At 40.8% G+C, this 26302-nt stretch overlaps 1 protein-coding gene and 1 pseudogene across 3 annotated transcripts in view; both read right to left on the bottom strand.

The window, feature by feature from the left end:
- LOC129050147 (histone-lysine N-methyltransferase SETMAR-like) overlaps window positions 1-14844 on the bottom strand; it is a 36564-nt pseudogene extending 21720 nt beyond the window's left edge.
- Window positions 1-14984, bottom strand: part of GLCE (glucuronic acid epimerase) — a 125895-nt gene extending 110911 nt beyond the window's left edge. The window contains exon 1 of one of the 3 annotated variants that reach the window (XM_002825605.5): window positions 14758-14984. The gene's annotated coding sequence lies outside the window, so the exon portion shown is untranslated. The remainder of the gene's footprint in view (window positions 1-14757) is intronic. The other 2 variants (XM_009249963.4, XM_054531630.2) reach the window with 2 other exon arrangements.
- Window positions 14985-26302: the final 11318 nt, after the last annotated feature.

Below are 26302 nucleotides of genomic sequence, written 5' to 3'. Positions count from 1 at the left end.
ATGACCATAAACTAATTTCATCAACAGCTCAATTAGATGTTGTCACAGACATACTTCTTAAACATGTTAAAATATATTCTATTTTATTCATTAAACTTTTTGGTGCTCATATGAATGTAACAAAGTAAAAAGTACACTACTGAGGTACAGTAAGTACATTTATTAGAATGTATCTCCTGATTTTCTAACAAGAAATTTCATTTTGAAATACACATTTTAAAATTATTTGCCACTTCTGAGGGCTAATGACAAAGACATTGGCATATGCATTGAAAAACAACTAAAGGGAGACTCCAAAATTTAGGAGATGGTGGTATTAAGAATGTGAGGATGATGGAAAAATCTTTTTCTTTTTTTCAGTTTTTAAAGTGGGTATATTACTATTACTTGTAAATTTTACAATACATCAGATGAAGACTAAAGATCATATTGCTAAAGACAAAAAGTAGAAACTAAACATGGAAATTCTGCATAGGCTTTTTCTTATGCTATTAAGAGTTTCAACATTAGCTAAAATTCAACCACTGAGTCTCTAAATTTTAATTTCATTAAGTAGTTTTCAAGCCCCAGTAAAAGAGTCTTCAAGGGGCTTATAATCCTGTTAATTTTTTTAAAAAAACCTTACATATTATAAAGCAATTAGTAACAGTATACGATATAGTACTAATAGATTACCAAACTGTTAGAAAAGAAAGAAAAATATCAGTGTTGGACACAGGAACCTGAGATGACTTTAAAAAAATGGATCAGGGTTAAGTCCTGAAAATTAGACTTTAGATGGGCTTAAAGAAAGAGAGTATTCTCAGGATAAAAAAATATGAAGGTCATGAAGGCCAAAAAAAGCTCTTGATTTGTGTAAGGGATGACAGTGAATAAAATGGTTTACTGTTCCATTTTAGATTTAAACAACTGAATCATTTAGAAGTTAATAACCTTTGGGGTTTTTTTGTTTGTTTTGTTTTGTTTTGTTTTGTTTTTTAGACATAGTTTCACTCCTGTCGCCCAGGCTGGAATACACTGGCATGATCTCAGCACACTGCAACCTCCACCTCCCGGGCTCAAGTGATTCTGCTGCTTCAGCCTCCTGCGTAGCTGGGATTACAGGCGCCCACCACCATGCCCAGCTAATTTCTGTATTTTTAGTAGTGATGGGGTTTCGCCATGTAGGCCAGGTTGGTCTCAAACTCCTGACCTCAGGTGATCTGCCCACCTTTGCCTCCCAAAGTGCTGGGATTACAGGCATGAGTGGTTTCAGTTTTTGACATTAACATTTTTTTAGATACACAGAAGAGGAACCACAAGCATTTGAATTTAATGATACTTATGCCATCATCTTTAAAAGCAACTTCAATTAGTCTGTGACATTTCTAAAACAAGACTAAAATCTTGTTTCCTTTGGAATTGTGAATAAACTTTTTTAAAAATCATCTAAGGCCAGGTATGGTGGCTCATGCCTATAATCCCATCACTTTGGGAGGCCAAGGCAGGTGGATCACTTTGAGCTCAGGAATTGAAGACCAGCCTGGGCAACATGGCAAAGCCCCATCTCTACAAAAATACAAAAATTAGCTGGGTGTGGTGGCATGAGCCTGTAGTCCCAGCTACCTGGGAGGCTGAGACTGGAGGATCACTTTAGCCCAAGAAGCTGAGGTTGCAGTGAGCCAAGATCACACCACTGCACACCAGCCTGGCTGACAGAGTAAGACTCTGTCTCAAAAAAATATAAAATCTAGTTAAATTATTTCATATTATAATTTCAGATTTTGATTATCAGGAAGGTATCATTCTCCCTAATAGAATCTGATACTATATGAAGCCATAAGTATTATAAGTGTGAATAAGTGCCCAAGAAAATGTTTTGCCAATTGGAATTATAACCAATGAAGAAAATTTAAAAAATTTTTAAAATTGGAAAAGTCCTTAAAGGATAGCTTGATTAAACCCTACTCAATCTATGCTTTAGTGCTTCAGTGAGTGAATGTTTACTCCATTCAAATTGTCACCAGCCTGGGCAACAGAGCAAGACCCCATCTCTTAAAAAAATAAAAAGGCTTCTTCATTATGAACCAATATTTTCCTTCCTCTAACTTTCATTCATTGTTCCTAGTTCCATCCTCCAGACAGCAATGCAAAAGATATGCTTAATCCTTCTTCCATGTGCCATCCCTTCATGTTTCACAGAATCTCAGACTTGAGTCAGGAAGAACATTAAAGATCATCCAGTTACCCAATCTAAAAAGTATTATCATATACCCCAAGTCTTCTTTCTTCCATGCTAAACAACCTCAATGTTTCAACTACTCTGCAACTGTTTCAAGACATGCTTCATCCTGATTACTCTCTTCTCACTACACTGTTTATCAATGCCTACCTCAAAATGTGGCAAACAGAACAGAACTAAGCTAGATGCAGAGTAGAAAAGAATAATCAACTGTTTTGGACAATATGCTTCAAAGTGTAGCTTAAGCAGGTGCTGGCTTTTGGGATAGTTATAATAAACCACTGACCCACCAACTGCAGACAAATAAGGAGACACACCCAGGCACACACCTCTGCTTAAACAAACACACATCTACTGCTGTTAGCCCTCCAAGATTCCTATCTTGTATTTGTGCAGACTTCTGAAAAAAAAATCAATTATAGGCCTGTGTTTATCAAATATTTACACATCAAATATAAAGTCTTATAACATATTTCGTAACATATATTTTCTACATACAGTCTGTCATTTTAACTATTAGAAATAAGGCAGTAAGAGTGAGTGAAGATCCTGATTCTGTATATATACCAGAATTCCCTTACAATTTTGAGAGTAACTGATAAAATCTTAAATAGGACATGATAGCTTCTTGAGGCACACCACTAAGAATGTACTGCAGTTTAATTTTAACACCAGCCCAGTAATCATCAAGCTCTGGATATGGCCATTTAAGCAATTACTAATCCACCTACCTATGTAACTATTCGGACCACATTTTCTATCTAGTCTAAAAAGATATCATAAGAGGATGTCAAATGCTATATGTATAACCTTGAGGGTGGGTCCCTTTCCTCATCTGTAAAACAACTTAATGAGACAACTATGTAAAAGCATTTAATCCAGTGCCCAGCACGTAATTTAAAATCCAATAAATGTAGCAATAATTCTGTATATACTATGGCCAGAGTGTCTTCTGATTTATCTACTATTAATAGTTCACTTACCCTATAAAAAAAGAAGTGAAGCTAGGTGTCATTATTTGTTCTTTGTGAACCCATGCTGGCTCCTAGTGATCAGTGCCTTCTTTTGTAAGTACCAACAACACGTGTGTTCAATAATCTGTTTAAGAATTTGTTCAAGGAATGATACCAAGCTCTGATATCAGTCTATTATTGTCTGTAACCTTTACTTGTTTTCCCATATTGTACATACTTCAGCAGCCAAAATACTCTTTTATACATAATAGGTCTTCAAAAAAAATGGTTAATTGAATTCCCTTTTAAAAAATCAGTACGAATTTCTTAGTTTTGATCAATATAACATGATTATATAAGATGTGAACATTAGAGAAAGCTGAGTGAAGGGTATATGGCACATGGAAATCTTCTGGACTATCTTTGCAATTCTCCTATAAAGATATATTTCAAAATTGAACATTTTAAAAAAATCAAGATGATCTCTTCCCTCTGACAAATTCTTTCTTCAAATTCCCCAAATATTACCAATCACAATTAGGTGTAAATTCTTTCAGCGGCCCTTAGAGCTTTATAATCTATCCTCAGTAGGAGACATGAATTCCAGTAAACAGGAAATCTTTTAATACCCCTAACTTATCCTGGGCTACATCAATGAGTTAGTATTCAGTAAACAATAGTCATTCCCAAATTTTAGTTTCTGAAATAAGGGCCTTAAAAAGAATCTATCCCAGAGCCGGGCGCGGTGGCTCACGCCTGTAATCCCAGCACTTTGGGAGGTCAAGGTGGGTAGATCACGAGGTCAGGAGTTTGAGATCAGCCTGGCCAACATAGTGAAACCCTGTCTCTACTAAAAATACAAAAAATTGGCCGGGCATGGTGGCAGGCGCCTGTAATCTCAGCTACTCAGGAGGCTAAGGCAAGAGAATTGCTTGAACCTGGGAGGCTGAGGTTGCAGTGAGCCAAGATCATGCCATTGCACTCCAGCCCGGGCGACAGTGCGAGACTCCATCTCAAAAAAAAAAAAAAAAAGAATCTATCCCAAAAGCAAATATCTTTTCCCTAAACCATTAAAATCCTGCAGAAACCAATTAAAATTTCTGACTCTTGTTGCTCAAACCATTTATTTAACAGCGACATTCAAGTCAAGCTCAGAAATATCTTTTATGTATGAGACAAATTACTACTATATATTATCATGAAAAACTGTCTTAAAATATTTTTAAAATATGTTTCTATTGAGGATGATTGGTTTTTAAATTAGGTAAATAAAAGTTTAAGTAAATGAATAATTTTATTTGCAATTATTCAAACTCAAATTTTCACTGTTAAACAGTAGTCATAGGAATTCTGTAAAAACTGTAACTGTCAAGCAAATGAATCCTAAAATGCTTAAGAATAAAGTATCTTTCCCCTAAATGTTTTCCTAAATACCTCCAAATAGCTTTCGTACATTTAAAGAGCTTCTTTCAGGTATCATCGGTCTAATTTTCAAAAACTTGGCTTTTCACTTTGGAACAGTACTACAGAATCAGTACTATAAACAGAAGTGCTATTGTCAAAGAACTGATCCAATAATAAGGAGAGCTAAGGCCACTTGTCTTATAGAAAATTACTGCCAAATGCTGTCAGACCCTGCTTTTCTTCCTTCTGGGCCAGTAGCCAGATACGAATCATAGCCAGACCCTTTCTAATTTTTAATACACAAAACGGTACACAATAACATATCCAAACCAGAAAGTATTTTAATGAATGGTTTCCATAATTCATCTAATGTTTTGGCATATATACACACACATTACACACATGCATGCACACACACAAATACATATACATACACTTACAAACATATACATATACACATATTTATACATATAGATATATATGCATAGTCTATAATATCTTTAGAAGTATACATAAAAAACTGTTAACAATGGCTGCCTCTGGGACAACTGTTTCTGTCTCTGAATTTTGTTATGTTTTTGTAATAACTATTCAAAATTTATCTATTAAAAGGAGAAACAACAATAAAGAACATTAATTCTAGTTAAAATATATTTTACCTTACAAGACAATATCTGAGGCATTCTTTTAAAAATTGTTTTATTATAAATATTTTAATATCTAATTGTTTATGAAACAATTTAGTGTTTCAACTTCACTTATAACCAAAGAAATACAAATTAAGTAAGATATTTTGCTTATCAAATTGCAAAAGTTTTTTTAAAACTAATGTTTCATATTGGCATATAAGTTAGCATCTTTCTAGAAAGCAATATGGCAATGTCTAATTTTTTTAAGGTCTTATCTTTTGACTTAATGTTTTTATTCCTATTCTTTAAACAAATCAGGTATGGAGAAAGATTATGTACTAAGATTTTCATAAATGTTATTAGCAGAGAGAAAAAATTATTTTAATACATTTGAAATAATCTTATAATAAAAGATTAGTTAATTCATCTTTAATCATTTAATGATCATCTAGCGTGTGAGAGGAACCATGTGAGCTTAAGAATTACGTGTGTACGTATGTTTATTGCGGCACTATTCACAATAGCAAAGACTTGGAACCAACCCAAATGTCCATCAATGATAGGCTGGATTAAGAAAATGTGGCACATACACACCATGGAACACTATGCAGCAATAAAAAAGGATGAGTTCATGTCCTTTGTAGGGACATGAATGAAGCTGGAAACCATCATTCTCAGCAAACTATCGCAGGGACAAAAAACCAAACACCACATGTTATCATTCATAGGTGAGAATTGAACAATGAGAACACTTGGACACAGGAAGGGGAACATCACACACGAGGGCCTGTTGTGGGGTGTGGGGAGGGATAGCATTAGGAGATATACCTAATGTAAATGACGAGTTATGGATGCAGCACACCAACATGGCACATGTATACACATGTAACAAACCTGCACGTTGTGCATATGTACCCCAGAACTTAAAGTATAATTAAAAAAAAAAGAATTATGTGTGTATATGTGTGTATATATATGGAGATATGTTTTATTATATATTTAAATGAAGCGCTTTGCCAAAACACGAATTTTTATGGCCACCAAAACACATGCACAAAATTGTTTATGGTAGCTTTGTTTCTAAGAACTAAACACTGGAAACAGCCCAAATGTCTGTCAACAGAAGACGCAAATAGACACTCATTCAATGAAATAATACAGAGCAATGAAAAATAATTACTACTACTAACTCAAAAAACATGGATCTCACAGATGTAATATTCAACATAGGAAATTAGACATAAAAGAATGATTTGATTGCATTTATATGAATTTCAGGAATAAGCACAACTAATCTATAGTGATGGGTATCAGAAAAGTGGTAACTTTTGTTAAGCAATGACTAAGAGAGTACAGGAGGGAAGCTTTCAAGGTCCTGGAAATGTTCTCTATCTTGATCTGATTGTTGGTTACATGTTTACATATGTAATTCATTGAGCTGTATACTTATGATTTGTGTACTTTTTGTATATATTTTTTTCTTTGAGTCCTATCAAATTTTTTAAAAAACAGAATGGATGGGCCAGGCGCAGTGGCTCACGCCTGTAATCCAAGCACTTTGGGAGGCCGAGGCAGGCGGATCACCTGAGGTCGGGAGTTTGAGACCAGCCTGACCAACATGGAGAAATCCCATCTCTACTAAAAATACAAAATTAGCCAGGCGTGGTGGCACATGCCTGTAATCCCAGCTACTCAGGAGGCTGAGGCAGGAGAATCGCTTGAACCCGGGAGGCGGAGGTTGCGGTGAGCCAGATCAGGCCATTGCACTCCAGCCTACGCAACAGAACTGAAACTCCGTCTCAAAAAAAAAAAGGAATAGATGGAATGGAAAGTTCCTCTTCCTCCATGCCTGCCAACAAGAAAGAAAGAAAAGAAGAGATGAGAGGCTTAGATCAAATGATCTTTTAACCTCCTGCTTTAAAGTTCCACTGTCTTATTAATTCAACAAAAATTTGAGCACCTACTTTGTAAAAGGCACTGTTCTATATGTTGGGGATATAATATTGACTAAAATGGGTAAAAATCCCTATCCTGGAGGGTCTTATGTTTTTTAATTTTTCATTTAATTTAACTCTTTTTTTTTGAGACTGGGTCTTACTTTTTTGCCCAGGCTGATCTCAAACTCCTGGGCTCAAGCAATCCTCCAACCTCGGCCTCCCAGGTAGGTGGGACTACAGGCGTGCATCACTGTGTCCGGCTCTTACACCTTTTTTAGTAGGGGTAGAAAGACAATAAAAATCTAGAGTATGCTGGATAGTGAAAAGCACAAAAAAGAAACAAAGCAGGCAAGAAGGATAGGAAGAGTACGTGTGGAAGAGATATTGTCATTTTAAACAAGGTGACCAGTAAAGTTCTCAGATAAAGGATAATACTTTAATTAAGAACTGAAGGAAGTGAGGGAAGGAGACATTTGGATATCTGAAAGAACATGTTAAAGACCTCATGAAACAGTGAGGAGTGTGGCTGAAGGAAAGTAAGCAAGGTAAGATTAGTAAAAGCTGAGATTTAAAAAAAAAAAAAAAAAAAAACTTTTCCCAAGTCTTTTTCTCCTTCCACACCATTCCAACTCTTCATTTAAAGACTTAAGTAGAAACTTTTCTATATAGAAATTTCTGTAACAACTAGCCCAGCCCACATTTATCTAATCTTCTGAGCTGCTAAAGTTATACTACTCATGGTTATCTTTATACACTACCTTGCAATTAGATATAAACTGCCTTCCGCTCCCAAACAGACCAAGCTTCTTCATGGCAGTGACTAGATTTTATGCATTTCTGTATTCCTATTAGTTGGCCCATGGTTGGCACTTAAATGATAACTGGTAAGACTGATGCTAATAACTCAGCAGGCATAAGATCAGTAAACTGTGGACAAATTTTAAGAAAGAAAAAGAGGACGGAAAGGAGCCAAGATTAGGGAACCATGTGCTTCAGACACTGGCATGTCTCCATGTGTCATGATCCAAAGTCAGGATTTTCTCTGATTGTCCTTAAGACTCTCAGATCCTCAACATTACTTTTATAAAAAGTCATTCTAGGCTTTTGTTTCTTCCCCTTTAGGGGGAAAATCAGGCATCTGGTATCCCTTTCAAGCAATAGTTTTTGTTTTGTTTTGTTTTGTTTTTGAGATGAGTCTTGCTCTGTCACCCAGGCTGGAGAGCAGTAGCGCGATCTCAGCTCCTTGCAACCTCTGCATCCTGGGTTCAAGCGATTCTCCTGCCTCGGCCTCCCGAGTAGCTGGGATTTCAGGTGTGCACCACCACACCTGGCTAATTTTTGTATTTTTAGTAGAGACGGGGTTTCACCATGTTGGCCAGGCTGGTCTCGAACTCCTGACCTCAAGTGATCCATCGGCCTCAGCCTCCCAAAGTGCTGGGATCACAAGTGTGAGCCATCGCACCCGGCCTTTTTTTTTTTTTTTTTTTTGAGACAGAGTCTAGGTCTGTCGGCCAGGCTGGACAATCTCGGCTCACTGCCACCTCCGTCTCCCAGGCTCAAGCAATTTTCCTGCCTCAGCCTCTTGAATAGCTGGGACTACAGGCATATGCCACCACGCCCGGCTAATTTTTGTATTTTTAGTAGAGACGGAGTTTCACCATGTTAGCCAGGCTGGTCTTGAACTCCTGACTTTAGGTAATCCACCTGCCTCGGCCTCCCAAAGTGCTGGGATTAGAGGCGTGAGCCACCGCGCCTGGCCTCGAGTAATAGTTTTATAACATCAGTGTTCACAACCAGCTTAACAAGGAAAATCTTATAGACCAACTAACTGGGTGATCTTCAGCACGCCATTCCACCACTCTTGCATATGTGCTTCCTCATATGCTAAAGGAAGGATTGGATTAAATGGTCTCTAAAGTCCAATCAATCTCAAATTGTCTACTTTAGCTTTTTTGGAAGAACTGAATGGATAAACCTTACAACCTACTTCTTCAATTTACAAAATGAATTAAATATCTGTTAATAATTTTAAACACTGAATAAGCAGTCATATTCAGAAAACAGTGTAGTATTAGAAAAAGCATAGTCTGGAGACAGTCAGACCTACATGTAGTCATAGTCTGCATCTTAGTAGATAATGATGCTGAGCAAATTATTAAATGTTTAGGATTTATTTTGAAAATTAATGGCAATGTATGTAAAGCAATTACTAAAGCCTATATAAAAACCTGCATACATCAGCTACTATCATTTTCCAAGTAAAAAGCAGCCAAGGTAAAATATCTACCAAATAATATGTCCAAGATTTAAAACACCCAAACTAGTTAATATCTCTTCTAGCAATTTTAGAGATAAGGATTAGTAGTTGCCTCAAAATTCTACAAGACTTTTCTGCAAGTTTAACAGTGTAACCATTACCTCTTAAAGTGCGAGAAGTCTTATTTCTTAAACACAAAGCTAAGAACTACCATTCTCATATCAGCTTATGGTCACAGGGCAAGAGAATAAGATACTTTAGAAACTCCCAAATTTTAGGAAAACAGGAAAAGACTGAGATTTGAGTTTAACTCATTTCTGACATCATGAACACATCAATCTTGGTATTGAGAGTTCAAACATGTAATGACAGCCAACTATGTGTAAACAAGCAACAGGAAGTCAAAAAGTAATAAGACAAATGTAAACCTGCCTTTGAGTCCAGGAAGAAAGAGAGACGTAATTACAACACATTAGTAAACACAAGAGAAAGAATGAACATGATACAGTGAGTATATAACACCTAGGGTTGGGAAGAGGGAGGACCAGAAGACAAAAAGCAGACAGTAAAGAAAGAAAAAAAGAAAAAATGGTAACTAAAAAAGAACTAAAAAAAAAAAAAAGCAGACAGTGCTTACGTTGTATCTTAAAAAATCAGTAGACTTTGCCAGCACGACAAGAGAAGGAAAGACATCCTAAACAGTGGAGAGAACATATGTGAAGGCTCTGAGTCAGGAAACAGTATGGCTCATTCAGTAAACTGCTCGTATTAGTACAAGTGCAGCTTTAGATTTATGGTGGGGGAAATGCATAAGATTAGCCAGATGATGAAAGGCCTTGTAACGATAGAGAGTTGGGCTGATAAAGTATGGGCTTTAAGAAAGAAGGGCAGGGAGAGAGAGCATCAGGAAGAGAAGAATAGCTAGTGGATGCTGGGCTTTATACCTGGGTGATGGGATGATCTGTGCAGTAAATCACCATGGCACATGTTTACCTGTGTCACAAACCTGCCCATTCTGCACATGTGCCCCTGAACTTAAAAGAAAAGTTGAAAGATAAAGAAATAAATCTCAGTAACATTTCTAAGAAAGAAAGAAAGAGAAAGAAAAGAGAAAAGAAACAAGAAAAGAAGCAATGAATAGATCTGCACTTCAGAAAAATCACCTTGGCAGTAATGTAAGGATGGATTAAAGGGGGTCAAGTCTGGAGGCAACCACTAGAGACCTCATTCTATATCCAGAGTTAAGTAAGGACATATTATTATATAGATAATCTACTACAGAACCAGGGATCGGAACTAAAAATAATAATGCTTTAACAGATAAAGCTAAATTATCCAAAGAAAATCATTCACCTTCATGAATCTATATTCTGGAATTAAATACTTGCCATGTATCTTTAAAAAGAGGCTTCTAAAATTAGGTATAATATGTAAAAATTACACGGAACTAGTTGTATCTTGAGAACTAGCTACTCTTAAGGTATCTCTTCCTTTTTGTACATATAATACTTCAGACTTGCAACTAAAAACTGTGTGTGTATATGTATATCTTTTTATACACATATTTTATATATTATACATATTATATACATATACGACATATGTATATAACAACATACACATATGTCGTATACGTATATATTAAAGCAAAAGTATGTATTATATATAAAATGTATGTAAGTATAATTCATATATGTATATATGAAAACTGGGGCCCTGAAAGATTAAGGAATTATCCAAGGACACACCATGAGTAGCACAGTGAAGACTGGAATTCATGTCTTATGATTTCCTTTCTAGAAACTGCTTTAGTATATCATATTTATGATTCTAGAACTCTGAATGATAATTCAAAAGACACTTTGGTACTGTCATTTTCAGCAGTGTAATAATGAAACTATAAAATTACTTGTATGGTTCGTATGCTTCACAAGCAAAATATATCTATCAGATGTGTATATGTTTCACAAAAAGAAACTTCCTGAAGTCTGTACCACAATAAGAATACCTATTCCCCCACCCTATTCTCCTCTAGGAAATCTAAAAACTTCCTTTTTCAAACTCAGGAAACAATTAAATTTGATAAAACAAAGTCCTAAAATTAATTTATCTTTACATAATTAAATATCCAACAACCTTAACATGTTTTAACATTTTACTTAGGTCTATGTCTTTTCTTACTTTGTTATGCTACCCACCCCACCCTGCACACCCTTATAATTTTCAGATACTTGAAACACCCTTTTCCTTCATTAGTATACACGGGTGCAAGTGGCAACACTGACAAAAGCCTTATAAATACTGTACATTTCACCATTTGCATAGTGACTGAAATGTTTTAATTTTGGGGTTTCTCTAACTTGTACTTAAAAGTAATATCTGCTCATTGAAATAGATTCAAGTAATATGAAACTATAAAACTAAACCGCTCTCTTCTATGCCTCTGCAACTCCCTCCTTAAGTCTGATGTGTATCCTTACAGACTTTTGTATGCTTACGTAGCACAAGCATCTACAAAGAGTCAACATACATTTAACACCTAAAACTCTACTGATCGTAATTTAATCTTTCTTTACTAATTCAGAAGGCAGTTAACTATTTTGCTTGGTTTCTGATTATCACAACACACATCAATTGTATCATCATTCAGGGGTTACTAAAAAAAAAGAGAGCTGAATCTTAAGTTCCTTGTGTATTTCTTCCTTAGCAGTATCACAATTTTTAACTGTATTTATTTGTTTTCTTCCTCTCTCTGGACTTAAAGGGGAAAGTCACATGACAGCTTTAATCAGTGTACCTCCAGAGCTGTGACACCTAGCAGATAATCAAATATGTGTTGACTTATCAGTCTATGCCTTACTTAGAAATGATGAAAGCTGCTTTTTAGAAAAAAAAAAAAAAGTTTCTGAAATCTGCTTAATTTGTTCTTTGTCTTTCTCTCAAAAATAGGAAAAATAAGATCTGCTTACAGGTTTGGGGGCTGTCATTACAACCAAATATCTGCTCAAGCAATCAGTTGTGATAGCTGTAAATGTCAACTAGGTATTCTGGTCTGAATAACAACAACAACAAAACTTATTTTAACCCCTTCAAAGTGTTAAATGTTGCTGTGCGGGATTCCTTTGTTTTTCAAAATGATGTAAAATTCCAAAATTAAGTACATTATCCCTAATCTGTCTGGTTCTAAGATCAGAAAAAATGACATCTTTTAAAAAAAATTGTATCTAAGAGGCCTGGCATGGTGACTCACGCCTCTAAATCCCAGTACTTTGGGAGGCTGAGGCTGAAGGATCACTTCAGGCCAGGAGTTCAAGACCAGACTGGGCAACAGCGCAAGACCTTGTCTTTAATTAATTGAATAAATAAATAAATAAAATTAGTGAGGCGTGGTGGCACATGCATGTAGTTCCAGCTACTCTACTGGGGGTGGGGATGCGAAGCTGAACAGGGAGGGCTGCTTGAGCTTTGGAGGTCGAGGCTGCAGTGAGCCATGGTAGCGATGCTACAATCCAGCCTGGAAGGCGGAATAAGTCCCTGTTTCAAAAGAAACAAACCAAAAAACAAGAAAAAAAAAAAAACTGACACGAAGAAAAAGACTAAGGCAGGCAAAATTATTTGCTTTGGTATACTCAAATTTGTCTGTTAACCTCAGATTACATATTTACAGAACAGCTCTGAGTACGGACTTCACTGCCTGCCCCATTAAATTTCATATACAGGCCTCTGTGATAGCGTAACTAACCAAAAGAAATGTCAGGCAAACACATAGGCTTTCTGACCTATACGCTGTTGTTTTTTTTTTAACCAATACACATACATACAAGTCATTTTATTTAAATCCCACCTACGCCTACGCTAGTTACCAAAACCTCTGTAATATCCAAGGCTAAATACACTTTTACAATACAATGAAATTGTTAAGCAGAATTCTCTAAAAAAGCTCAATTAACCATCCTTACAGGTCACAGAAAACGCTTTTGCAGAGTTCTAGCTTTGGGATTTCAAATTCCATTGTTTTCTGGAGGCTGAATTTGACGTGATCCCTCTCTACAAATGCTTTTCAAAGGACAGAAAGAAGCCAGAGACAGAACACGCTTCCCAGCACTATCCGACTGCCTAATACTCACTCAGGCAAGACTTCAGAACAGATCTAATAATGCAGGATGAGCAAAGCAGACCACCACCTAGGAAAGCAAGCCAAAATCACAGTCTTCCCCACCCTCAACAGATTCCAGTTGCTCAGGAGCTGTATCCACGCTCAACATGCGGACACTGGCCTCCTAAAGAACCTGCAGACCAAACGCCCACCTAAGGTGCTGCCACTCTAGCTCCCGGAGCTCCAGCGAGACCAGCGCGCCCCCACAGGGATCCCGGGGCAGAGAAAAGAAAACTGCAGAACAAACGCACTGCTTCTTCAACTAGGCAACAACACCGATCAATCCTCCAACTAAGCATTGAGTAAATCTCATCCAGAGAGAAGGAGACCTGAACAAAAACGTTTCAGGATGCTGCCCAGCCTGCGCGGTAGCACTAAAGCCCTCTCCCGCCCTCAGCGGACCCAGCGCCCGCGGAGCCGCGCCCACTCCGAGAGATTGCCCGGGGGCCAGCTAACTCGCCCCGTCGCCCCCAAAAGACTGGAGACCATGCCAAGTTACTGCCCCGCTCCGGGCAAAGCAGAAACCCTGGCACAGACGCTGGTCGCCGCTGTACACCCTCAGCCCCCAACAATCCCCCAAGGCAGCCCCGGCCCCAGAGGAACGGATACATCGCGCTCTCACCCGGAAACACCGATGAACAGACCCCTCTCCCGGACACACTGCTTCTTCATCCCAGCAATGCGAAACGGACGCCCACGCCCGCTCAAAGAACCCCCAAGACCCTGATGATCTGCCTCCAGAGACAAGGTTTACACCGGTGTAAACCCTGCTAAACCGCATTCTCTGCCCCAAAGAGCTCGGGACCCGAATAAAAAGACCCCTTGTCCCGGAACCCCGCTACACCACCTCAAAGAAGCTCAAGACCCTGATAAATCTCCCTCGACGTCAAAGACCTAGGACTCCGTGTGCCGCCACCCACCCCCACCCCAAGCCGGAAGAGCCCCCAGGATCCCTAATACATTGCCCCCTCACCTCGGGAGCTCCGGCACCCGCTACACCGCCCTTGGGCGCCCGCGCCCGGATCCCACTGCACCGCCTCCTCGCCCCCCACACTCCCAAACCCCGCCAAGCCTCGCGCCCACCAGGCAGCGCCGCGCAGCCCCCGGAGCCGCCCCCGTCAGGAGCCCGCCTGCTCCGGCTGCTCCGTGTCCCCGCTCCCCGACCGCTCCTCAGCGGAGACGCGCTCCGGGCTTTCTAACCTGAGCAGCGTCGGAGGGCGAGCAGACACGGGAGCCCTGAGGAAGAGAAGGAGACAGCAGAGAAGGGGTAGCTCAGGCCTGCGGTACCGCAGCTCCAGCCTCTCGGCAAGGAAGCGCTTGTGTGAGGAGAGCCCTCCCGCTCCGCGCGCAGCCGGGAGACCCAGCCACCGCCGTGCCCGCAGCTCTTCCCGCGAGATCCCAGCCACGGCAAGGGGCGGGGCCACGGCGGGGGGCGGTAGCGGTAGCTCCTCGAGTGACAGTCCTGGCAGCCTGTCGGCGGCAGGACGGGCGGCAGGACTCGGAGTCTACTACGACCAGTTGTAAAAAAGGAAAGGTGATTCTCCCCGCCCCTTCTCCGCCCCGCCCCTCCTCTTCTCAGCTCCTCTTTAATAAACTGTGAGCAAAGGTAGTAGTGACCAGAAGTAGTAGGAGGCAGTGGACGTTCGCAGTAAGGTAGCTCGAATGACGTGACGTGCTTGGCTTGTGTCTGGTCCTGCTAGGCCGCCGTAGATACACCTGGTTTGGGGAAGAGGCTGGTCTTCACACAGGTGTAAACCGAGGTGCGGTTACCCTTGGTTACAGCGCTTCCCGAAGTGCGCAGGGGAGTCCCATCTTCCAGGTGGAAGGCCCACCTACTCCGGTTACCCGCGTCTAAACCTCCATTTAATTCCTTTCCCCGATTTGGGCCTCTCCTCCCTCTCCACCTCAAACAGGGCACCATTGTTAAGATGCCCATGTTTTCCAAACCCCAACCCAGGACATCTGGTCTGACAAAGGACTCGTCTGATGACTATTTATTTCTACGTACAGCCTTCCGGAGGAGTGAAAAGCAAATCTCGAGTTACCAACATAACAAATTCCAAAATTAATGAAAAGTCGTACCTTTATAGACCCCAGTGCCCAGTAGTATTTGGCACACCCAGGGCACTGAATAATGTGAAAGGAATGAATTAAGTCTGTTATACTTAAATATATGCAAATCTCGAGTTACCAACATAACAAATTCCAAAATTACATGACAAGTCGTACCTTTGTAGACCCCAGTGCCCAGTAGTGTTTGGCACACCCGGGGCACTGAATAAGGTGAAAGGAATGAATCAAGACTGTTATACTTAAATATATGAAATCTGGACCTGGCCCCAGAAAACTCGGCTTTCCTAGCCTTTCCTCTATAATGGGAGCCAGTGGCTTCACACTTAAATCCAGTCTCTTCATTATTATGCCTATCCTGTACCTTCATTCATCTTACCCTCTTCACTCCCTTACCCACAGCAAGAAGTGCCCTTTCTCCTCAAGGTTAAATCTTGCACCTGTGCCCTGGATCCCAGCCATTCCCAGATTTTATTCAGCTATTCTTTCTTTCCCCATTATTAATTTCTTCCTCTAACCTAAATCTTTCTCCCACAAACATAGTCTCGCCCACCCTTTGAACAGAACAAAGCCACCCAATCTCTTCCACCCAAACTACCTTCTCCTTTCTCCTAGGAATCACACTTCTTGAGAAACATTATGTTTGCTGCTGGGCACTGTGGCTCATGCCTGTAATCCCAGCACCTTGGGAGGCCAAGGTGGGAGGATTGCTTGAGGCCAGGAGTTTGAAACCAGTCTGGGAACGTAATGAGACTCCCCTATCTGCAAAAAATAAAAATAAAAAATTAGCCGGGTGTGGTGGCACACACCTATAGTCCCAGCTATTCGCAGTGGGGGAGGCGGGGTGCTGAGATGGGATGATCGCTTGAGTGTGGGAGGTTGAGGCTGCAGCGTACTGTGACCAAGCCACTGCACTCCAGCCTGGGCCACAGATTGAGGCCCTGTCTCTAAATAAATAAATAAAAGTATATTTGCTGTCTCCACTTTCTCATCTCTTATTTTTCCCACTACAGCGTTGCTTTTGCTCACACAATCTGCTATTCTCTCAATGGTTACAAAAGACCTCTTTCCTCCTAGAAGAATGGTCTATTTTGGGGTGTCTTTCTCATGACCTCTCTCAGCTTATTGACAATGCTGACATCTCTTCCCTTAGTAGCTGCTTAACTACATTCTCCTGATTCTTTGGCAACTCTTCTTTTTTTTTTTCCCTGTCCCTTGTCCTGGTTTGAAAACTTGCATATTTGTGTCTCCTTATCTTATAGCCACACCTTGTGCATAATATGAAAAATGGCCACACACAGTTGCACACTTTGAGTGCCAATAAGTGGCTGAGACAAAAGCTGTTAGAAGAGTCCAGAGGAGGAGACATGGCTGTGAGGCTTGAGCTGGGTCATAATGAAACACTACGTTGGCCATATAAATGCAAGGCAGAAACGGAGAGCTTTCAGAGGAGAAAAATAATGTGAAACTGAGCACAGAGAAAAGGATGTGGGCTGAGCCTGGGCTGTAGGTCTACAGGTTTGACAGATAGAAGATTCCTGCAGAAGAGTAGCGAGAGGTAAGATTAGAGAACAATCAAATAGTAAAAGGCCTTAAAAATCAGGCCAAGCCGATTTGACTTGGATTCCATATTAAGTGGGGAGCCGGGACCAATTTTAATATTTGTAGGGACCATGAGAAGGCTACACATGGAGACCCACATACCAAATGTCTAAATATGTAAAAGTTAAAAAGCTAACAAATGGAGTACTAAAAGCATTCTGTCCTTTCACCTTGACAAATAAACTTTCATAACAACTTGGAAGACCCAGTTTGAATTGAGAATTCTGAGACTTCTCAGAGCTCCTTGCTGGAACAAGGCAGGTCAGAGAGAGCTGTTCCCCACATGGAGCAGCCTTTACCCTTTGCTTCCCATGGCCCCTTCAGCCCTACAGTGCCAGGTACCCTCCACTCCATGGACACACTAGCCCACATGTCCAAGCTCTGTCTTCACTTTCCCCCCTCCAAAACAGTCATTTCTTGGCTATTCCACAGGTCCAGGGGTGCATATCTCAGGATCTAGGGGAGAAGCCCATGCATGCTCTGGAAGTGGCTCAGGGCCATTTGGGCAGGGAATACTGGCTCCTGGGTACCTGATGTGAGGTCTGAAGGGGTACAGTCACCTCCAGGTGGACATATTTCTTGGCTTAATGGACTCCTCAGATGTAGGAGCACAGCTGAGGAAGAGCCAGAGCAGAGCCTTTAAAGGGAAGCCCTACCTGTCTGCATCTAAAGGTGGTAGCAGCAGAGCCACTGAATTTCTTGGTAGCGTAATGACATGTAGAGTTGATCTATATCTTGAAGTATAAATATGTGCATTTTCTATGTTTCCCACCCCCTCTGCCCTTGCACGGGTGTCTTAATAGCAAGAATGTACTGGAAAGATTCTATCCTTTTCTCCAATGCTCAGTTTCATAAATTACACCATTTTATGATTCCCTTGTTAATAAGTACATCAGAAACCTGGTAGTCTCTAAATGTGAGAAAATAGAAAAGCTATGAAGTGCTCTCAGCCTGGAATCAAGCTTGAAACACTTACATTTGACTTCTAGATAAAAATGCTTTGGAAGTAGAAGCTTTTGGAGAGGCCCATTTGAAGGGTACACAGGCAGTAAGAGTACTCAAAAGGCAGTGAGCCGCCACGGAGGGGGGCACCCCTCTCGCCATCTGTCTTTATGGTGCGATGTTTCACTCTGTGGTCTGACAGTCATGCTCTGTTCCCGCAACCTCTCCATCTGGTACCAAGCGCTCCCTTCCTCATGTTTTGCACTTAGAGCCACCAAGGGGCCAGAACCACTATGGTCTCTGTTTTAGCTATCCAAGCCTAGAATTCTGCCTATGGATCCTGCACGTCTCTCAGCAGTGCTGCAGATAATTTTAGTGTGAGGCTTTGGCACTCGCTTGATCCCAGAACTGGGATCTACTTGTAGCCTCACTGTCGCCATCTGTGACTGGCCTTTGCCAACCTGCAGAACAGAACTAGCTAGCTTCTTACTCAGGTCTTACCATCTGCTGCCTGCATTCTGACCTATTAGTCTAAGTGAGCACAGCCAAGCAGTTCTATCCCTGTTCAGAAGCCTTCCTGGTGTCCCATTCTCTGAGCACTCCCAGAGTAAAGCTACCTCCTGGCCACTGCATATTCACAAGGGCACAGAAGCCAGTATTGTTTGAAAATCTGGCTCTGTCAGACCGAATTTCCACTTCATCTTTTTAGAGCTTTGGGGACCACCTATTTTGTTAGGTTGGAAGCATGAAATTCTGTGTAAATTACCCCAAGACTGAGGGAACAGTACTTATCTGTCCATTTGCTGACTCCAGACTAAACCCCTGACCTTGGTTGGTTTGTTCATCTGTTTGTGTTTTGCAGATAGCCAATCATAAAGGAGGGAAATCAAAAGAACAGTGGCAGTTTAAAAATATGTCCCCAAATTATTTGATATACCATCTCTCAAAAAGTAGGCCTCAATTCCCCTCACCCTGAGTATGGGCTACACCTAGTGACTCACTTCTAGCAAGTAGAATATGGACAAAGTGACTGCTTTTGAGGCAAGGCCATAAGAGGCATTGCAGCTTCTTCCTTGGTCTCTCTCTTTGATCACTCATTCTGGAGGAAGCCAGCTGCCATGCCTTCAAGCAGGGGTCTCCATGAGCAAGAAACTTAGGCTTCCAGCCAATACCCATGTGAATGAGCCATCTTGAAAACCCCAGTCCAGCCCCAGCAAAGCCTTCGGATGACTACAGCCCCAGGCCAACACTTTGACATAACTTCATGAGACATCCTGAGCCAGAACCACCCAGCTAAACCTCTCCCGGATTCCACACAGAAAATGTGTGAGATAATACATGTTTATTGTTGAACACGTTTATTATGAAGCTACTTCATGTTGGAATCACTTTTTACATAGCAATAGATAGCTAATACAAGTGTTGAGCGCAGTTCAGTCTACTCTTACTCCTGGACAAAAGAGGTAAAAACTTACATCCTTCTAATCATCAGGCCCTAACATTATGTAAAGAGCAAGGGACAATGGCTCTGTAGCCATAACTCTTTACATCGGAAACTCAAGTGGAACTGCACCAAAAGTAAGTAGAAGAAACCATTTCTTGGTGGAAACGATTCCAGTGCCTTCAGACTCTTCAAAGCATCACAGCAATTAGAGATAACAATAACCGTGGAGCCATTTGAAGATAGTTAACAGTAGGTCTTGAGGAGCAGAGAAAACTTTCTCTCTCCAAAGCTTAGAATGCTTCACAACCAGACTGTTTTCATCTAGTCTTGTGGGAAAGTATGTTTTTATGAAAACAGAGGAGAAAACTCAAACATCCTCTTACCCATCCATATTAGCTAAGAATAAAAAGTTGAAAATTCCATCTATAAGGACTCTGTCAAAATATAATTTACATCCTGACAACATTAAAGTGCCCATGTGAGAGCAAGAGGTGTTTGACAGCAAGAAGATTGAAATTCTTTCTGAATATAATACTATATTTCTGAAGTCTTATCATTGTGAATTAAAATTCAGTGAAAGAATGATTTCTTTATTAAATTAAAAATGAGGAAAATCCCCATAAAAAGGAGACCAGCTGGCTGAGTTATGTACATTGCCTGTATAACTTCATTTTACATATATAAGAGCCATATAGATGGCCATACATACAAAGAGTTGAATGATTTCCAAATTGACCAGGAGATAACTTACAGCTAAGAAAATACATTTGAGATACATTTGGATCTCCATGATTCAAATGCCATAACACAGATGTGTTGACCCTCGATTTCCTTTAGCAGTGAGGGCAAATTTAAGTTTTTGAACTACACAATCCCAGAGAAAATCTGAGTCTTCCACCCTTCCCTCAACCCCTCATTCTGAAATATAATGAACAAATACTTACTGGATGACTCCTACGTGTAAGAATGCAAGTATAAGCTACAGATCGTGCCAGAAGCTGTAGGAAGAAGGAAGCAGATGGAGAGAGGACTTCCCCCAGAGATAGAAAAAACTTCCACTCCTGGAGTCCATGGGTGGGGTCAGCCTCATGGAACTGCATGAATGGAGCATGAGACGTGGGTGGTTCCACAAAGGAAAACTGAGATACTGTTATCATAGGAATAGGTAAAATATCTCCATTTTCCTTTGTGGGGGTTGGGGGAGAACTCATGCGGACTAAAGGAAAATTCGAAATACACAGTACCCTGCATGTATTAACAGTAAGTTCTCTTTTTTACTTAGAGCAATTTGAGATCAGTCTCACCACTTGCACCTGAAAGAGTCCTAACACTAGTGGCCTGAGACTATTGCACAGAGAAGATGGAATATGAGTTGTTCTCTCAGAATATGAGTTGTTCTCTCAGAAGATGGAATATGAGTTTTATAAACAGAAGGACAGGAGGTGCTTCTGGGTAGAGAAAATAATGTAAACAAAAGCTTAAAGTCAGTGAGTAAAAATGTCTGGTGGAAGGAACAATTCATCTTAGAAAGGAAGTTAATATAGAAATAGAGGTCAGGATCAACATATAAAAGGGCTTAAAGAAGGCCAGGTGGAGTCTGAACTTTATTCTGTAGAGTCTGAACTTTATTCTGTAGCCAACTCCAATCCATCAGAGGCGTTTGAGCAGAAGAATGACCTGGTCAAACCAGAGTTTAGGGGAAGATTAATCTGGTATGATCTCACGAGCTGAAGTGGGGAAATCCTAGACATGAGACAATGAGGGCACAACCCGAGTACAGATTCTGTCCAAGATGGAATTACCTTCACAGTAGGTGACCACTCAGCAAGGCAGAGCTAATCAGCTTATTACCAAACTGCAAGGGGACTCTTGATGAAGTTTTGACTTAGAGATTTAGTATTTAAGATTGGTTATGTATACATTCCACAGATATTTACCATAAGCCCAGCACTCTGATAGATGTTTGATACAAAATAATAGACAAGACAGTGTGAAGACTAAAATTAATGAAGTATACTTCTGTGAAATAAATAACTAAGCACAACTATGAGAAGTGCTATGAAAATTACTGGTGCTCAAATGCCCATCAATGATAGACTGGATGAAGAAAATGTGACACATGTACACCATGGAATACTATGTAGCCATTAAAAAGGATGAGTTCATGTCCTTGGCAGAGACATGGATGAAGCTGGAAGCCATCATTCTCAGCAAACTAACACAAGAACAGAAAACCAAACACCACAGGTTCTCACTCAAGTGGGAGTTGAACAATGAGAACACATGGACACAGGGAGGGGAACATCACACACCAGGGCCTGTCAGGGGGTGGGGGGCTAGGGGAGGGATAGCATTAGGAGAAATACCTAATGTAGATGACAGGTTGATGGGTGCAGCAAACCACCATGGCACATGTATACCTGTGTAACAAACCTGCACATTCTGCACATGTATCCCAGAACTTAAAGTATAATTTTTTAAAAAAAGAAAAAATGATAAAATTATGATGCTATCAGATCATGTATCAGGGGGCCTAATCCCAGTCTCATTAGATCCCTGAGAGTCAGTGAATGCTTGTCAGAAGAAGTAACATCCAAGATGAGACGTGAAGCAGGAGTAGGAGTTAGCATGGTGAAGGAAGTTGACAAGCAGAACACTCCAAGCAGAAGCATGCTAAGATTAGATGGTATTTTGATCAAAGATCTGACAAAATTCCAATGTGGCTTTCCTCCAATGACAAAGAAAGAGTCTAAAGAGTTAGGTAGGAGGCAGGATTATGCAGGGTCTTGTGTGCTATGGAAAAGGCTTTGGGACTTTATCCTAATAGCAATGTCGGCATGTTTTTCTGAGGTTGATCAATTCCATTATCTGTTCTGATTATACGAGAAAGCCAAGGAAAGGACCAATCTCGTGCATATTCCAAGTAGGTGGTCAACAGATGGTGTGACTCTGAGGTTTTGGAGAAGGGCTTCTACTTTGAAAATATCTCCCCTGCTTGCAAACTGATGTCTAAAATTTCTTGAACAGGGAATCATTTGATAAACAACAGAAGATTAAATTAAAGCAACTTACATTCGCACCAAAGTGCAAACAACTCACAGCTCAACTTTCCTGAGAATAGGTTTTGAGGTCACAGGGAAGTGGAGGACAGGAGGAAATATTATACCTAAAGTAGGAAGAAGAAAAGCTACGGAGAGGGAAAAGATGCACGCAAAAGAAATACTAGTGGCACCAGACAGAATACCTAATACATAGTACGTGCTCATCAAATATTTGTAGGAAGAAATGGGAGAAAGGAAGAAATAGAGCTCATAATTTTATCAAGACTTGCCTTCTATTTCACATAAGCACACTGGCTCTTTTCTCCCTCAGCCCACACATATCATGTACTGAGAAGACTAAGGCCAAGGAAAATAGAGAACAGAGCACAAATCCATTTTCCAAGCCAAGGATGGTGGTTCATACCTGCAATTCCAGCTACTGAGGAGGCTGAGGCGGGAGGATCACAGGAGTTCAAGGCTGCAGTGAGCTATGATTGTGCCACTGCACTCCAACCTGGGTGACAAAGTGAGACCCTGTCTCTAACATATACACTATACATATAAATTTTCCAAAAGGCCTCAGAATGCATAGTTTGTAACTTGCTATCCTGGAACTATCCAATAAAACTCTGGCCTTGCCTTCCAATGAGAAAGACATCCTTGCTTTCAAAGTGTATAACAAGAGAGAGAGAGAAACTTTTCCCCAGAAAGACTGGGAACCTGGAGAATGAACAGGGATGAAGCCCCATGAGACTGGTGGGCAGATAACCATGGGCAGACACTACATTTCTGTGCCTGCAAGGTGGAAGCCCAGCACCTAGATGGTGGTGACCCTCCATCTCTGAGGTCTCCTTGCAAAAGCCACTGCTTTTCTTCTGACATTTCTTTAGGAGCCCCTGGAACAAACTGTTCATTAGCAACACCCAAAGGTTTTGTTTAAATGGCCATATTGAATCATTATTATTGACCAACAGTCATCCATACCTGTAGACTTTTTCACATATATTAGGGCAGAAAATTGTAAGAAAAACTGCTTTTGAGTAACTAAGAATGGTTTCTCTTTTTCTTACCATGCCATACAAAAGACAAACCTCCTATTTTCCTTGTTCGCATTTCAACTAAATATTTTTGCCATATTCTTATAAGCTTCTGCTGTCAGAATAAAAATACTTCTAAAATAGCTTAGCAAACTCACTGTGTTAATGGTAACTTGACCTTTCATTGATTTCAAATTAAACAATGGGGAAACAGTAAGTTGCCTTAATTAAAGCATTATCTTCATTAAAGGTTTTTAGATGAGTAAGAGGAGGGATCCCAGAAAATCAGCATGTTCTGTGGTCATAAAAACCCTGGTATTTTGAAGGCAGCATGATTGAAAGGTCTAAAATTGAATTTGGTGATTGGATATCTCTGCAAAATATGAACCATGTTAACAATGATTTCTTTTCCTCAGTGTGTTCTAAAGATTGTTTCCATGGTGATCTACCTTGTTTTGTCTAAATTTTTTCTCATGCCATTTTCCCCCTCCATCTAGATATTTGCAAAGCACCTATCACTTGAGTATCTCTTCTCTGAACAAGTCCCCAGGAGAGGAAAAAGAATATTTCTTGGAAGAAATGAAAGGCTGCCACTTGTCAAAAAGATCCCAATTTGCAAGATTATGTAGGGCTGGAGGTTCTCCCTAGGGGGGCTTCCCCCTGGGATCCACCTTCTGCTCAGGTGGTAGGAAGGCAAAAACCCTGGTCCCCATTTTCTGTGACTTCTGAAATGTCTTCTCAGGAGTCCAGTCATTTCCAGACTTTGGACTGAATGATAAGCTGGAGGGGGAGAAATAGGCCGGGTTGGAAAGAGATAGCACTTAGAAAACAGATGTTCCACTGCGTAGCAGAGACAATGCTACTTGTACACTAGATTTTTTCATTTTCCCCTGGCACTCAGGAAGACTTCATTTTCTAGGTGAGGTTAGGTACTAGTTTTAACCAGTGATGATGAAGTCAGAGCAATGAATACCACTTCTTGGTCAGCCCCTAAAAAATCTCCTGTTATCTCCTTTGCTGTCTTGCCTCTCTCATCCACTGGCTGGCTGGATACAAAGGAACCAGTTAAAGATTCCAAGGTCCTAGAAGATGGAGGGCCCACTGGATGGAAGGAGCATGTCCACGAATCATCTTGTGGTAGACTGTCGAACTCTTGGACTGATATGAGAATAAACCTGTTACTGTGTTAAGCTACTGAGACGTGGGGTTGTTTGTCACAGCAGTTGGCCTATTCTGGCATTAATCAGTGAGACATGGCAGATTTCTGGTCAGACCCAGCAACAGATGGCAGCAGGAAGTCCATGCAGGGAAACAAAGTCCAGTGACCAGAGATGAGATGGACAGGCAAGGGATCAGAGCCCAGATTGGAAGTCAAAGATGGTCCTAGCAGCCATAACTTGGCATTAGCTGGGCATGACAGCAGGGAGTCTTGGACTCCAAGGACTGGGGCTCCCACAAGACTCCAGTCCCTGGGAACACAGTTTTCACACTGAGGACAAGACAGAGTCTCTATTCTAAATGATACAACAGGAACACTTAGAAAGGAATCAGGCAGGGCCGGGGCTCAAGCAAAACGATGAGATATAGATCTGGCAACTTGGATCATGGCACAGGCAGAGGGTCAGCACACAGGGGAACAAGACGAGAACCTCTTTCCTGGTGCAGGGACCAAGTCCGAGGAACAGAAGTGACAGCCACAGCACAACTGACTCAATGTCAATCCTCCGGGGTAATAATACTGGAGAAGGGATTGGATAGAGTTGTATATAGGAGGAAACAAAGTAGCCTTGGCAACCACAGAGGACAGTAAGGCGTAGAACAAAGTCCATTAGTGCAGTGGGAGATCAGGAAACCAGAGCTTAGGAGGTGAGACAAGTCAAGAGGCCATCTATGGGGATGGACCTGAGAGATGGCAGAAAGAAGAGGTTAAAAGAGTAATTGAGACAAATCAGTGAGAATGGAGTTTAACGATCAGCCAAGTGCCTTCTAATACCAAGTCAGGTAGACTTCAAGGATGGCAGCAAGTGGGAGACGAGAATGGCACTTATGAGTTAAGAGATCAGGCAGTACCTAACACCAATCAACAATGAAAGGAGGACCAGGCATGGTGGTACACACCTGTAGTCCCAGCTCTTTGGGAGGCTAAGGTGGGATGATTGATTCAGCCCAGGAGCTGAGTGCAGTGAGCCATGATCATGCCACTAAACTCCAGCCTGGGTGACACAGCGAGACCCTGTCTCTAAAAAAAAAAAGGAAAGAAAACCCTAAGGAAACGTTCTTCTCCCTCCCTTGCAGAACTGTAAATGAACTGTGTCCATATGTTAGTAAGATGTGGCTTTCCCCGAACATCACTGTAACCCACATGTTCTCACATAGACAATCAATACTCATCTCTTTCAGGAAAGAGGAGCTGGAATTATCACTCTAGCTGTAGGTAGTGGACAATCACCTGTTACTTAGGCACACATTAAAGAGTTTTTATAGGCAGTGAGCTATGAGATTGTTAACATTTACATTCTGCCCCATGCCAAGGAGTTTGGCTTGCTGATGTGAAGGATAAGAGTTCTGCAGGTTGATCATTATGGGGCATGTATTGTATTTTATTGGGA

Source organism: Pongo abelii, chromosome 16 (genome assembly GCF_028885655.2).
Source record: "Pongo abelii isolate AG06213 chromosome 16, NHGRI_mPonAbe1-v2.0_pri, whole genome shotgun sequence".
Taxonomy (NCBI): Eukaryota; Metazoa; Chordata; class Mammalia; order Primates; family Hominidae; genus Pongo; species Pongo abelii.
The sequence above is the reverse complement of the archived record's forward strand: the minus strand, read 5'-3'. Positions and strand labels throughout refer to the sequence as shown.